We start from the raw sequence: 14,254 nt of genomic DNA, 5'->3' as shown, positions 1-14,254 counted from the left end.
TGTGTTAAAGAAGATTGTTCTATTTAATTTATATATGAAGACCTTTCGTATCTTTTTGAAGTGACAAAGTCAGCACATGGATCAAACAATTTAAAAAAATAATCGCCGTGTAGGTTTAATGTGTCTAAGTCAGTTGACATCGTTTCAACAACAACAAAAACAGATATAATGTCCAAGCAAGATGTCAATGAAATCCGGACACAGCATTTTGTTTTAAATTTTGTTCAGCCCCCGAGCATTAAATATAAAAAACTTAACTGGGGTATCAATAGACTAAGATCCATTTGGAGTCGTGTCATGATTTCTAGACGAAGAACTGGTATGCTCTGTTTACTCTAAATTCCTCTTATACAGTGTCCGGATTAGAGGGCTGATTGTTGTAGACGAATGGTTAACTTATGGCATTTCTGGTTTGAAAAGAAATTGCATCACATTACCAATCACAGCAGTTGTATGCTTCTATAATAAACAATAATATTAGGTACGATTTGGCGAAGGTACGGGTTTACATGAATCCACAGGGACCTCGTGCGGAATATTGTGGAACTATTTTATTCTTGATTTGTAACATGTTGATTTGTAGCTTGTCGTGTTTCTTTAGAAACGGGACTTTTCATTGGCTTGTGGGCGCTGACAATTACACTGATCTCTAAAAACGTTACTCAAACAAAGAAACAAGTTACATTTCACACATTAAGAAATGTAGAAATCTATGTAATGATCGGGAAATACGTTAACAAATTAAGAAACTGCATATACAAATGAAGAAGTTACATTTCACAAATCAAGAATTGTAGAAAATCATGTAACAGATTGAAAAAGTACATGTTAAAAATTAAGAAATTGCATGTTACAAATTAATAAATTACATTTTACAAATAAAGAAATTTATGATTATGGCGGATATTCCCTTCCAGAAGCAGAAACTTACAGAAATGTCTATTCTTTAGTATTCCATACTTTCAGACACCCACTAACACCCAACAACTCATGTGCAATTTTTGTGCTTGCTAACCTTTCAGGAAAGTGGGTGTGAAAACAATACTCCTTAAAGTACCTCTTTGTTCGAAAACACGTGCATCGGAAGCGTAATAACAAATGTCTCGTCTTTCCAACCACATTACCTAAGTACGAAACGCCATTATATAACAGTAAGAATTTCTGAACCAAATTAAATTGTTCCACAAATGCTCTTTAATTCAAAAATGATTTAAAACTCATGGGATGTTAATCCTAGGAGTTTGACCCAACTCGTTAGAAATCACATTTTCAAGAAAATTAAACATGAAGTTTGCAGATGACAACAAGAATGTGTCCCCAGTACACAAATGCCCCACTCGCACTATCATTTTCCATGTTCAGTGGACCGTGACATTGGGGTAAAAACTCTAATTTGGCATTAAAATTAGAAAGATCATATCATAGGGAACATGTGTATTAAGTTTGACGTCGATTGGACTTCAACTTCATCAAAAACTACCTTGACCTAAAACTTTAACCTGAAGCGGGACAGACGGACGGACGGACGACCAGACGAACAGACGAACGGACGCACAGACAAGAAAACATAATGCCCCCTACTATCGTAGGTGGGGCATAAAAAGCAGAAACAATTTGATCGACGAACCAACCACCTCTACCCAACATATTGTAGGTAAAAAAATAATAATTCAGAATAATAAAATAATAAACTAAAAGTATTTAAAAACAAATCTAACCAGTATGGTAAACTGCCAAGATAATCGGTATTAACATTTACTAAAACAATAAGTTAGCCAAATTGTTACAAGTTCCGATTACAAGCACTCATAAAATAACTTATAAATTGTTGTTATCCTTTTTAATCTGCTGATTTAAATTGAACAAGAACAAATATGTTATTAAAGACGAAAAAATATTAGTATCTTTATATTTTCTGTAATTATTCATGCTTATTTGCGTGGACTTTTTTTTTATTGGAATGCTTTCAACAAAATACTACAAGTATATCTTTGTTTTGTCTTTTCTTTTTCGACGTCTTAAATTTAATTAGAGAATGTTCTTACCATATTTATTCTTTATCTTCTCTTGTTCGTCCTATCAAATAAGACATTTTGAAAAATCATTGTAAGAAAAATATAAAATACGAAATTAAGTAGACATCGGAAATCATGGCTATATGTCACGTGTTGAACATAAAGAGAGTATGTTTATTTTTTTTCAAAAGACAACTAATTACTCTTTTCTATTTAAGAAAAGAATACTACGAAAATATTATTATTAGAAAAAGAAAGCAAAATCTCTGAAGATAATTATCGTGTCGTTCCAGATATGAAATTAAGGATATGACGATAATTCATTGATTGTTCTCTTCACAAAGTATATTGGCAGAGTTGCCATGAAAAATTAATTTACTAGATTAAAAGAAAATTGGCTCAGTACTTTGTGCCTATCCAATCTCAGTACATCCCATCAATGTAATGTGGTTTCTATGGTAAAACATATTCTACTCGTGTCTTCCATTTTTGCTAATGTGCTTTGTGCGTATGCATTTTATGTTTCATTGTTATATGTCGTGGCTCTGTGCTTATACATCCCGTCATCGAGGTATAGTGCTATGGTAATGATTTGTATTCTCGTCTTTTAGTTTTTGCTAATAGTCTTTGTCTATATGCCTTTTTCGTGCTTCTTTGTTACACATTTGTTTGTTTTTCATAGTGATTAAGATTATAAAAACAATGTTGATTGCTGTACCCTATTTTTTGTACACACATCGGTAATCATATAATGGAACTTAAGGTAGATAGGGTGTCTTCCCATCTTGAATTTGGAAATACCAGAAAACAAGGTCGAGATCTTTAATAGAATGTGCAAATTTTGAGAGTAGCAGGTAATTCGTGTGTAAGATCTTTCATTTCAATATAGAAAATGATATGGTTTTTTTTATCATATAAAAAAACAGAAAACTTTTGTTTGATCAATTTTTTTTAAACCTCGCCACATAAGGGAAGGCAACTCAAATGCAAGGACAGATAATTCAGATTAAGGTACTTTTACAATAGAATGTGTTAGGGATTTACCTATTTTATAATGTAGCAAAAAAAAACGGGTCCGGTGACCCCATTTTTTCTTTTTCTTAACTGAAAGCATACTATTAAAGCTATCTTATCATATATTATCTCAAAATTATATGCTGTAGTTTATGCCTTATTGCAGAAAATTGGGTTTTCCATGCATAATCTATACAAAATCTGTCAATTTTGAACACCATGTAACGTGAAAATAAGCTCCCCGACCCATTCTTTTTATTATATTTTTTTAAAAGCATGACATAAACTACAATTAGGCAAATTCTTAAAAAATTCTATGGATTATAGTTTAGACACCTCATCTACCTTAATGCGAATGTCATTCAAATTACAGGTTAAGCTAGCTATTAAACCAGGTATATTCCACCATTTTCTACATTTGAAAATTAATCAAATCAGGAATATGACAGTTGTTATCCATTCGTTTTAAGTGTTTGACATTTTGATTTTGCTATTTGATTGGTGACTTTCCGTTTGAAATTTCCCTCGGAGCTCAGTATATTTTTTTTATTTTACTCTTTACCGCCTAGTATGTACTTTTTTTTTCGACCAGATGACAGACGGAAAATATTATGATAGATTGGATGAAGCTTGTAGAAGATTATTTGTGATTTACCTCATTAGAAAATATCACTGAATGAGCGAACTGAAATTAAGGATGAAATCCTATTTATCTACTTATGCATGAATAACTATTATGGTTAATCGTCCTTTTGAACACTCAAATCATAATCGTTTTAAACAAGGGATGTATAAACACATAGCAATAAAAGGACCTGTATGACCTAAAGGGATGTTTGTGATGTTGTCTTCAAAAGTTTGCCCAGATGTCTCTTAATATGTTCAACCTATTGATCGCGATTTCCGTAATTTGCACATGTTTTAATATTTAGATTATTTATTTCTAGTTTTTTTTTATACTATTGTTTAAATCTAAATATATTTTTTTTGAACGTCAAAGATTTAGATTGGAAACGGTTTGTATGGCGTTGTTTTAAGAGAAGCCCTATCGACCATTAGTAGAAATAAGAAATGAAATACAAAGTCAATTTCGAGACATTTCTTCATCATCAGCTTGCAGGGGTATAATCTCCATTAAATCAGTATTGGATACAATGTTTAAATCAGACAATATATTTAAGAAATGACTGTTATATTTTTTCTGTCTATGAAAAAATAACATAAAAAATATGATGCACACTGAATAACACGCGTAGCGGGTTATTTAAGGAATGACTGTAATATTTTTTCTGTCTATGAAGAAATATCATAAAAAAATGCGGTGCACACTGAATAACACACGTAGCGGGTTATTTAACAGTGTGCACCACATTTTTTATGTTATTTCGAATAGACAGAAAAAATATTACAGTAATTTCTTATAATTTAATTCTAAATTCCATTTTAAACCGTAAAAAACCATGAAAAAAACGTTGATGACGTCACGGTCACATGACTAATTCATGTCTATGGGTTGATAAAAAAAATAACGTCAGCCAATCAGAAGGCGCGTTACATCCAAAATTAAATTATTTAACAGTATGCACCACATTTTTTACATTATTTCGAATAGACAGAAAAAATATTACAGTCATTTCTTATTATTTAATTCTAAATTCCATTTTAAACCGGCGAAAATTATGAAAAAACGTTGATTACGTCACGGTCACATGACTAATTTTGTATATGGGCTAATAAACCAAATAAACCGACAGCCAATCAGAAGACGCGTTACATCCAAAGTTAAATTATTAGTGTATAATTGCATTTACTTTCAAGGCGCTTTATGCACACTGTGCAGATCGACATGCAACAACTGTATCTATGTTTATTCACAGTTACTTACCACATATTTTTTAAGGACAGAGTTTACAAATTGCTTTCCCTTCCTTATTACCAAATATTGACACTCATATTGTTTACGGTCTAACCATCTGGCATGCATTTCCCAAGGGTTAACGTCTGTCGTCCATGGTAAAAGTGTTATGTTACAATAATGACATACTACGTATTGGTTTCCATCTTTGTTAACTACAAATTTTATTATATTAGTTGAAACCATATTCATTCATAACCACATTGACATTATTTAACGTAAACTATATCTACAATAAATCAAGTCTTGAAATTGTTAAAAAAAAAACCTGTATGGGTGTTGATTATTTGTGACGTGTTTTGATCCAAAAAGTTATCAAAGCAATGAATAAAAGTAAACTTATTTATGCATCTATATAATATAACTAAATGTAGATCTCTGATTTTGATATATACGTATAAGCTTTCACGAGTCAGCGAGCTACTAATACTATTAGTTACATAGTGTGCTAGTGACCTAATACGGTATATATGGGGTCAGTAAATTCCATATGGGGTAAGAGCGAAGCTCGAATCCCCATATGGAATTTACTGACCCCATATATACCGTATTACGTCACTAGCACACTATGTAACGAATTTATCTTACCGACTATCTTAACGTGTGAAATTAAGACTAGTGGTTCTCAAAATGAGCAAGTCTGCAATACTGTAAGCACTAAGAAAATACTTCCATTGATCCTACAAAAACAGATGCCAACAATAACTTGTAAGGTTTAAATGTGTTTTATGAATTTGTTTCAATCTTAATCATCAATTTCTTCGTCTGTTGGAACTTTTAAGATTTTTTTTCTCAGTACCGTTTTGTTTTTTATAAAGGGACATAACACCATTACTAACCGCGTATGAGATAAGCCCCGCCCCCTTCTTACCTAATAAGGAATATAAAGGGACGTAACTCCACTACTAACCGTGTATGAGATAAGCCCCGCCTCCCTACTAACCTAATATCAAATATACACGGTTTGCACGCGGACGCTTTTAACCAATCATATTCCTGGAAATGTATAGGAGGTAAGATAAATGCATTTCTGTACTTTAATATTTAGATAGTATATATAGAAACGATATAAGAGGTTTTTTATGACGGTTTTATATTTTGTTATGACTTATTTAAAAGACCTAGTGATAAAGTAAGCTTACATATCATTCTTTCACTGTAAACACAATTCAGAAGTTTTTCTCTGTAGTTTGTATTGTTACACCCATATATCTATCAAAGCGAAAGACGCAATAGCTAAATCTGTCATTACTAAAAACTAAAATCGTGTTTCTCCTTAACAGTAGTTTATCTAATAATAAGCAACAATAAAACCTTGAAGGAAAAAGCCAGCTTCTGCAAAACTATCTGGTGAATGGCCGACATTTCTCCCATTAAACAAATTGAATGAAGATGCACGCTTTGTTTCGTCTTCAAAGTTGAGATGCATTGGTCTATAAATCTGCAACCATACATGTATAAAGTTTCAAATGTAAGATATATGGGTGTCATGTTTATTGAACAGATACTCTATATAATGTTCAAGTCTATTTCAATTTAAAACATGTTATCAAGTTTTGTGTTGTTTTCATTCAGTCTCGTTACGATGTTTGTCGATTTACTGATTTTAATGCATTTACAGTTAACAGACATCAATAAAAACTAAATGAAAGGAAAGTTTTGCCGTGATAAACACAACGCTCTCTCTAAGGTCGTGAGAATATTGAGTTAAAACGGTGTGGTGTTGTTGTCCCTAACTCTAAAACTAAAACCGCTGACTTGCCTGTAGGTCTTGGTCTCAACTTATTGTAGTTCATTTAATTCTCTGTCAGTTGAAATTTGTGGTATGAAACCAACCGTTCAACTGGTTAGAAATTGTTAAAAACAAAGCTGCTGTAGAAAACCATATTTATGTCATCAAAGCGCAAGGTGGTAAAATAAAGCATACTTAAAAAAAATGACAAACTGACTTGGATGGAGAGTTGTCTCATTGGCAATCATATCCCATCTTCTTATATCTAATTACAACCATATGCGCCTCTACTTCCACCACATTGCTGTTATGAAAACAAATTCTATACATATTTTTATGCTTAAGAGTCATTCGAAATGTGGAAGTAGATATGTGTTTATATTTGTAAGAAAGGTTACATTTTTCTATATCTACCAAATCATAGTTTTTAAATTATTTTTTTCTAAAACTAAGTTTTTCTGTGATTGCTTTCAACAAGACCAAGCTTTCTTTAAACATGTTAAATGACTATCTTAAATACATGGTGAAAAATATTTGATGCTTAAATATAATCCCTTTTAATTCTAAAAGGATCAATGTGTCATAAGATCAACGATATTATATTTTATACCATGGAAAAAACATATTGTATTTTTATGGATGTGAAATTAGCAGCGGGTTCGTTATTCGATATTCGATATTCAATATCAAGTCGGCTGCTAGCAGTCGGTTGGATATTCAAATTGATTTGAAAATCATAAAAAAAATATAATATTTGATAACATTAAAAGCATGATTTTCATAGTTCAAAGGAGGAAATCGTTTTATGACATCATCATCGAATATAAACCCTGGTCAATGCTTATGTTAGTTGCATATTTGTCTTTATGATATATAGGTTTTTATCAGTAACACGACATCCAAAATGTTATTTTATATCTTTTATTTCTTTAAACAAAACCAAAACCCGATGACTCTTGAAACATTTAGAAATAAAAATAGAAATAAATATGGAAAGCCCAAGAAACAGAAATATATAGTGTAAACCAACCTGAGACCGCTTAAATGACGGTCAGACCCCCTGTTCTTTCAATATACATAAAACTTGACGAATTCATAGACTCTGTATATATGAAGATTGTTTCAAAAGGGTTTGCAAGAATAACATGAATAATGTCATCTTCGATATCTATGGAGTGCTTAGATTGTCACTTTTCAGGTTAAAATTGTCAAAATTTCAGAACAAAGGGCACAAGGTAATCTGCCTAATATTATGCAGACATTTAGTTAATAGGTAGATACAAACGAGACTTTAAGGAATTTGGGTACACTTCCTGTCTTCTATGTTTACTGGGGTCCCAAAGTGCCAGTTGGACATTCACAATATATAGCGAAAACCTACCTGAGACCGCTTACATGACGGTCAGACCCCTGTTCTTTCAATATACATTAAACTGGATGAATTCATAAACTCTGTATATATAAACATTGGGGTTTGCGAGAATAATGTCATCTTCGATATCTATGTACTGCTTAGATTGTTAATATTTAGCTACAAATTGTCAAAATTTCAGGACAAAGGGCGAAGGGCAATGGTGAGAGCCCCCTGATCTCTCAATCTGCCTTATATTATACAGATATTCATACAATAGGTAGATAAAAACGAGACTAAAAGAAATTTGGGTACACTTCCTGTCTTCTATGTTTACCGGGGGCCCAAATTGCCAGTTGGATATTTAAAATATATAGCGAAAACCTACCTGATACATCTTAAATGACGGTCAGACCCCCCTGTTCTTTGAATGTACATAAAACAGGACCAATTCATAGACTCTGTATATATAAACATTGTATCCAAGGATTTGCAAGAATATTGTCATCTTCGATATTTATGGAGAGCTTAGATTGTCACTTTTCAGCTAAAAATTGACCGGAGGTGTCTCAACATCATCTAAGCGGTCTCATGTAGGTTTTCACTATATATTTTCAATATCTAACTGGCAATTTGGGCGCTCCGCAAACATGAAAGACAAGAAGTGTAACCAAATTGCTTTTAGTCACGTTTGTATCTACCTATTGACTAAGTGTCTGCATAATACATTCCCTTGTGCCCTTTGTCCTAAAATTTTGATAATCTTTAGCTGAAAAGTGACAATATAAGCCCTCCATAGATATCGAATATGACATAATTCTGGGAAATCCTTCTAATACAACCTTAATATATACGAAGTTTGTGATTTACCTAAAACTTATGGACATTGAAAGACAGGGGGTCTCACTCTTATTTAAGCGGTCTCAGGTAGGTTTTCACTATATATTTTGATCCAACTTTCACTGTAGGCGCTTCGTAAACATGAAAGACCGGAAGTGTATCCAAATTCCTTTTAGTCACGTTTGTATCTACCTATTAAATGTCTGCATACTATTAGAAAGATTGAGAGATCAGGGGGCTCTCACCATATGGCTGTATAGTTTATAGCAATGTTGTCATAATATCAATGAAGTACATGTAGACTACAAGATATATATAATTATAACTATGCTTTTTTTGTATCGCCTTGTACATGTACCTTGATGAATACATTTCTTACCAGTTGAATAGTTTACTAGGATAAAAAAAACGCAATTGTATAGAATGTTAAATGAGCTGCAATAAATTGAGAGCAAAATCTACAATCAAGAAACTGTAGTATGATAAAAAAAAACACAATGTTTACATGTTCGGAATAAATATATTCGATGGTCAAAATAGGCCTGGTGCAGCTAAAGTGTACATAAAACATTTTTTTCGAAATGATTTCAAAACTTTCTTTTCATTTGGGTACCATTGAGTGCAAAAAAATATTTATTCATTTGAATAACTGCTTTCGTGAAAATATTAAATGTGTTATCACAATTGTTCAATCAGCAATTTTTATTTTTCTTAACTGTAGCAAAGGTATGCAAATAAACACATAGATACAAGGATTAAATTTTGTATAAGTGTTTTGCTATTACATAACCTTTCGATAATAGTTTTAATTTATGTTAAGTGCTGTTAGTTCTAATCATGACTATTGCTAATAGTACCTTCTGCCAATCTTCAAGAACGTTCCTAATAAAACATAATGTTTTTTGTTCTTTTATATATGGACACTTCGGAAAATACCGTACATGAACTATCCATGGTTTCTCGTCATGTTGCCAATCTGTCAGCCAAAGACCACAACTGAAGCATATTGTTTCATCGTGTTCACCTGTAATACAAAGACACGTATGCTCAAGCGAAGCAGGAAATGCTCAAAGCGTTACTACACAAATCGATATATTTATCTAACTGGTATATTGCATATTTTGGACTTGATATAGACACTCGTTATAAATTTCAGGCGTCAGAAGCGCTTTTGTAGATATGCTTCCAATAGGACTTCCCAATGCTGAATATTTGAAAGCCGAAGATGTACAAGAACCAAATCAATTGGATAACTATATGACCATTTTTGCCAAGAAGGACACCAATAAAAAAACAAGTTACATACATCTTTTGTCAACTTTGTCTAAGAAAGTTAAAACCTCAGTTTCCAAATAATTTTAAAAGTTATAAATGGATAAGAATTCTTACCTTCATTAAGATACAGTAACTGTGTCGAAAAACAATTTATTAGACTATCCAATATCATTCGAGATTCGTTACATTTCTAAAACTAATTATCCATAATGAGTACGTACCTCATACATTAATCATTAGTATAACAAAGAATTGTTCATTTCTATGGAAAACATTAAAAGGCACTTTAAAGAATATTAAAAAAAAATTACAACACAAAACGGATACACTAATGCTTAATTAGAACGCACTATAAAGATAACAGGGGATCTTTTATTTGCATTTTTCTTGTGTTGGGGCCTTAGAATTATATCGTTTTTTGTTTAAAATACCTGTATTAAAAAATCCAGCGTCGGCAAGACCTTTCGATGACTGAACATTCTCAAATTTCCAAGTGCTATAACTTGAAAGTCGGTGACTATATTCCTCATAATACGGATACATCGGACGGCAAATTAGTCGATTGTACAAACTGGTAGAGTTTGTATTGTCTTTTGCGAATTCGCAGTGGCGGTTTAGGTCAATGTGGGCTTGACTTGGGGTCTTTTTATCCTTCCAGTGACGATATCGTGTAGTCTTCTCGCATGTTTCGCACTTCAGGATATCTTCTTTTCCAGTGTAAACAAATCCAGCATCTGCAAGCTCCCTTTTCTCACATTCACCAAAGGGCCAATTGGTGTATGCATGACGTCTTTCAAAGGGGTTGCTAATTGTTGCTATTTTTGGACTTATGGTATAACTTTTGACCATATTGGAAATTTGTATTGTTCAATATTTCATTAATATATTAGATAAATTCAATAAGGTATATTTCATCTTTAGTGTTCGTCCTTTCAATTAGGATTATAGATAAATATCTGCAAACATTGTATTTCCAATGCCATTTACAAGTCAGGATATTCGCCGGTGTTTGTCTGTAAAACAAGGTTTTACAGAACATGCAGAAACGATTTGAAAATGACAGAATGTTATAAAACGTAATTTAGATGTCCAGCTATATCCTTAAACTCAATTTCCTTAAAACACATATAAGTATAGAAGTTCTATCTTGTTGCAGTAGATTCTGATAATTTCTTTTTGCAATGTCTTTTATAACAATTTTATGTCATGTTCTTACATAAGAAACAGTCTAAACTGGTCACCAAATGACATTGTACTGGATCTAGAAACTATACCACCTTGTGGATGTAGTACCAATCTAAATAAGGAATAAAATGAGGATTTTGTTTTAAATTTTACAATATTCATAAGAACAAAAGGTTCCTTATTTCATCATTGTATATAAACTTACTTATCCTTTTCATCCCCAGTGATGAATAAGGCCAAAACAAGTTTATTATAAATTATCTAAACATCATTTTATAGTATAAATTTTTTCCCGTGCGGGAAAGATATGAAGATTTGTTCTCCAAGAAGGATTTATATTGCACGAGGACAATACCCGTTAAAATATGATTTTTCGGGGGTGAACAAATATTTATATCTCCCGACGGCAAGTGAAATGAATGTTTTATTCCATTACCTATGCTTTGACTTCCTGAACATAAATATTTAATTTACATACATTCGTTTCTTATACGCTTGTTTTTATAAATTAACACTACACAAAAATTGACAAACAGTAATTATTTAGTCTTTTTATTTTTACGTCTGAAACGAAATTGGAATAATAAACTCAATATGACGATGCACTGTCCCATTCATTATTGTTTTCTCAGACTTCAGAATACTTAGTACTTGAAAATTATTTTACGAGGTTGTTAGGGATACAACTACATGTAGATGCATTTAGCGTGCACCTTTCATTATTTCCTTTTAGAACAAATTTGGTTCAAACAATCTTTATCGTTCAGATTATGTTTGTGTATCAATTTTGTGATACTCGTATACAAATACAATATAAGTAACCCATACTTAAATGTTAGCATTGCTCTAGGTCACCTTTTCCGAATAAATAATTATCTTAATTCCTACACACTACTAGGGAAATGATAAACTTAGGTTAAAAGCAACCGCGTGGAGACCGTGTATATTCCATATATGGGATAAGTAGGGTTCCATATTGAGTTAGTAGGCCGGGCTAGTTTCAATACACAGTTAGTAGTAGTATTACGTCGCTTTATAAAAACAACACGGTATTCAGGAACAATCTTAAAGGTTTCATAAGATGAAGAAATTGATGATGAACGATTGAAATATATTCTTAAATAGATATAGGAAGATGTGGTATGAGTGCCAATGAGAAGACTCTCCATCCAAGTCACAATTTATAAAAGTAAACCATTTAAGGACAAGGTACGGTATTCGACACGGATTTAAGCTAACAAATTGTTTTTGTTGGCATTTTTTTTTGTGCAAATCAATGGAAGTAGGTTCGTAATACTAACAGTGTGGAAGACTTGGTCACTTTAATAGGCCACTATGGTCTAATACGACATGATACGATAGTCGGAAGGAAAAATGCGTTTCATAGTGTGTTACTGATCTACTACGATATATATGGGGATCAGTAAATTCTATTTAATGATTCGATCTTCTCTCATCCCATATGGAATTTACTGACTTTATATCTATTGTATTAGGTCACTAGCGCACTATGGAACTAACTAATATTATTTAGACTTTCCATATGACCTGATGACGTCGCACTAGCACTTTCTCTATTGGTTTCTCTACCGCAGACTACAGAATCGTAACTTGAAAATAATTTGAAGAGCTTAATTGTTAAATAAAACTACTATAAGTTACAAGGGGCCACGGATATTTCATTGTTTCCTGTTTGAACAGATATTATTGGTAAAGACTATCTTGATCGTTTCACATAATGTGATCGTATTATTTTTTTATGCTCTAAAACAGTTTTTACAAATATAATATGAAACCCATACCTAAATTTTAGCATTGCACTAAGCCATATTTTACACATTATTTCCATTTGAGTACATGGCCTACAGGGTACAAATAGATTTTGATAATGGGTACGAAACGGTAAATGTTGGGTACGAAAAGGTTATATCGCATGGATACGAAATGCGTAGGTAAAACGACTTGATTCGCTACCGCTGTCAGTATAATTGCGAGTTAGATTTTCATTTCTGTGCTTTGTGTTTTATGAGTCGGAATTTCTTCAATTTTGTTTTCTTTCTGGAACTTGTTTTTCAATGGTTGTCGTTTGTTGCTGTTTTTCGTTTATTGTTTTGTTCATAAATGATGCAGTCATTTTTCTCGTTTAATGGTTTCTCATTTAAATTGTCTCTCTGAGGTCTTTCATACATTACTACGCGGTTTTAGTTTTGCACATTGTCGAAGGCTGCACGGTACATATGGATGTTAACCTCTACGTTATGTTTCTCTGGTGGAAATTTGTCTCATTGGGTATCATACAACATCTTCTTATTATTTGAATTATCATGTAAATAAATTCTATATACGCATCATCATGTGAGCTGAGAAGCCCTTGTAATTCGACTGGAAAACCAGGCAATGTACGATAGTTTTGACATGAAATACCAGTGTAAATCAAAAAAACATCAGGTATAACAATTATGATCAAGTTTTTTTTTTACAAAACTTGCAATAAAAAAAAATTTAGAAGAGCTAAGACCTAACTACAACTTTCGTTTTTGTGGGACATGTTAACCACGTTGAATAAATTACAACATTTCAAAAGTGCAGACATGCATGTTTAATATAAATATTTGTGTAATATTTTTATAAATTAGACATTGTTAGATATGCGGTCATAAAAATCTAAGAATAATCAACTTACGCGGAAACAAAACATTTCAGAATCATTTCCATTAAAAACCACACACGCAAGTTAATTTAAACTTAGTATTAAAATATATGTAATTACATATAGGTTATAGATTATTCGACACACAGCGGGTTTCCCGTACACTTGAAACAATGTACGCAGTGACACTGAAAAGTGAAAGTACCTATAAAATTTATTTTTGAATTTTACAGTTTTTTATTGATTTAAATGATAGAATACAATGATAGTTTCATTA

General features: G+C 32.1%; 1 long non-coding RNA gene across 4 annotated transcripts in view; it reads right to left on the bottom strand.

Annotated features, from left to right (window-relative positions):
* The window catches only part of LOC143047337 (uncharacterized), a 28,958-nt gene extending 14,821 nt beyond the window's left edge, over window positions 1-14,137 (bottom strand). The window contains exons 1-7 of one of the 4 annotated variants that reach the window (XR_012969505.1): window positions 14,011-14,137; window positions 10,574-11,439; window positions 9,725-9,891; window positions 6,259-6,385; window positions 4,915-5,099; window positions 2,046-2,076; window positions 932-1,124 (exon numbers count right to left, since the gene is read on the bottom strand). This is a non-coding gene — a long non-coding RNA (uncharacterized LOC143047337). The remainder of the gene's footprint in view (window positions 1-931; window positions 1,125-2,045; window positions 2,077-4,914; window positions 5,100-6,258; window positions 6,386-9,724; window positions 9,892-10,573; window positions 11,440-14,010) is intronic. The other 3 variants (XR_012969504.1, XR_012969506.1, XR_012969507.1) reach the window with 3 other exon arrangements.
* Window positions 14,138-14,254: the final 117 nt, after the last annotated feature.

Source organism: Mytilus galloprovincialis, chromosome 10, assembly GCF_965363235.1.
Source record: "Mytilus galloprovincialis chromosome 10, xbMytGall1.hap1.1, whole genome shotgun sequence".
Lineage (NCBI taxonomy): Eukaryota > Metazoa > Mollusca > Bivalvia > Mytilida > Mytilidae > Mytilus > Mytilus galloprovincialis.
The sequence above is the reverse complement of the archived record's forward strand: the minus strand, read 5'-3'. Positions and strand labels throughout refer to the sequence as shown.